The sequence below is a fragment of the Limulus polyphemus genome, unplaced genomic scaffold (genome assembly GCF_000517525.1).
Source record: "Limulus polyphemus unplaced genomic scaffold, Limulus_polyphemus-2.1.2 Scaffold5114, whole genome shotgun sequence".
NCBI classification, from domain to species: domain Eukaryota; kingdom Metazoa; phylum Arthropoda; class Merostomata; order Xiphosura; family Limulidae; genus Limulus; species Limulus polyphemus.
This window is the reverse complement of record NW_013670724.1, coordinates 13182-14963: the sequence shown is the minus strand read 5'-3', so window position 1 is coordinate 14963 and position 1782 is coordinate 13182. Positions and strand designations below refer to the sequence as shown.

General features: G+C 27.2%; 1 protein-coding gene across 3 annotated transcripts in view; it reads right to left on the bottom strand.

The window, feature by feature from the left end:
- The window catches only part of LOC106472140 (casein kinase II subunit alpha), a 44392-nt gene that overhangs the window by 30304 nt on the left and 12306 nt on the right, over positions 1-1782 (bottom strand). The gene's annotated exons all lie outside the window — the stretch shown is intronic.

Below are 1782 nucleotides of genomic sequence, written 5' to 3'. Positions count from 1 at the left end.
AGTGTCATTACAAATCACACCTTAGATTTGAAGAAGCTAAAGTACAAGTTTTAGTGTCATTACAAATCACACCTTAGATTTGAAGAAGCTAAAGTACAAGTTTTAGTGTCATTACAAATCACACCTTAGATTTGAAGGAGCTATAGTACAAGTTTTAGTATCATTACAAGTCACATCTTAATAGTGGAACAGAAGCAAAAGCACAAAATTTAAATTCTCACCTACAATTGCCCTCTTGTTAAGTTAAATCATTAGGACTTCATAAGTTACCTTAGCACTGAAATAGAAGCAAAGGTACAAAATATGATTTTTCTCCAACATTAACATCCTGTTTATAAAATGTCACTGTCTATGCCAGATTTTCAGAAATGAGGTATTTTCATAATTTAATGTTTATTTCAAATTGGAAATATAATTTTCCTGTAATTATGACCTAATATAGTGTATATTTGAAAACTTGAAGGCTTATTCTCATAGCATTCAACTTGTATTTTTACATTATTTTTGCACATGTATTCTATAAATAAATATGCCTTCTCGGATATATATGTCATGTTTTAGTTCTGATTTGCAAGTAAAAAGAGTACAGTGAGAACAGCCTACTGTCCCATTCTATAGCAATAGTTAATAGCCAGTCTCATTTGCAATTTTAGTATTTATAAGACCAGCATGTCTCAAGAATAATTTTATTTAATGGATGATGAATAAAAACTATTTTATTAGCATTAATATGAAAATAAATTGAATACAATTATTAACATTAAAATTGCTAGTTGTAATAGTTAACTTATTTCAGGACTTCCATTACTTTGTACCTGAAAAAAACACTAACAGGTTAACATTAATTAAATTTATTTACAAAATACTACAAATTTAATATTAATCATCAATGAAACAATAAATTTTTTATGTTATCCAGAATTGTATCACGGATAACTAAAGAGCATTTCATGACAAAAATATACTTATTGAATATTTAGTATTAATCATCAATTCCAAAAGTCAATTTTTTTCTGTTAGCCAAAGTATGTTATGTAGCAGTAAGTAAGTTTATGAGAGATTAGTTTATTCATAAAAAGTCCTAGTATTGTTTTTTTAAATAAGACTTATAAAATATGCATGGTTTTAGCTTCTTGACCATCCCTATCTTAGTGCTGACCCCAAATTTTTTTTTTTCCTGTTAAAGAACTAAAAATTATGTTCACTTTATTCTGGAAACATCTGGCTTAAAGAACAAAGAAAGATCCCTACCTACTTATTCTATCTTTTTTTGTTAGGAAACTGGAACCATACATATTTTAGGCTTTGTATAATTTGTTTTAAATCTGAAATGCAATCTGAAACATTTCAAGGAACAATGTAGTTCTAATTTTATAAAACAGTCATGAGTAATAGTTTGTTCTATAATTTGTGTAATAAGATAAACAAAATATACTACTATTTATATTAAGTCTAATTTATCCAACATCAGGTTTCCTAAACAATATATAAACAAAAAATTGCTAAATGCTCAGCTTCAAGAGAAAAGCAGTTATATAACTATACACTCCTTTGTACTGTCATATATTCACCCTACACTGAATTATCTACTTATTAATTTGTCTTTTTTTTATTACTTTAGAATTTCAAAAACATTTCATCACAGAAGATATGTGAAATTTAAGTCCTTGTTTTTCAAAATAGTTTGTGTCTCTTCCCTGTACCAGTTCTTTCTTCATGGTATAAAAATGGTAAAACATCTTACAAGCACATAAAATACTGCTCAACACAATGAAGAAACCC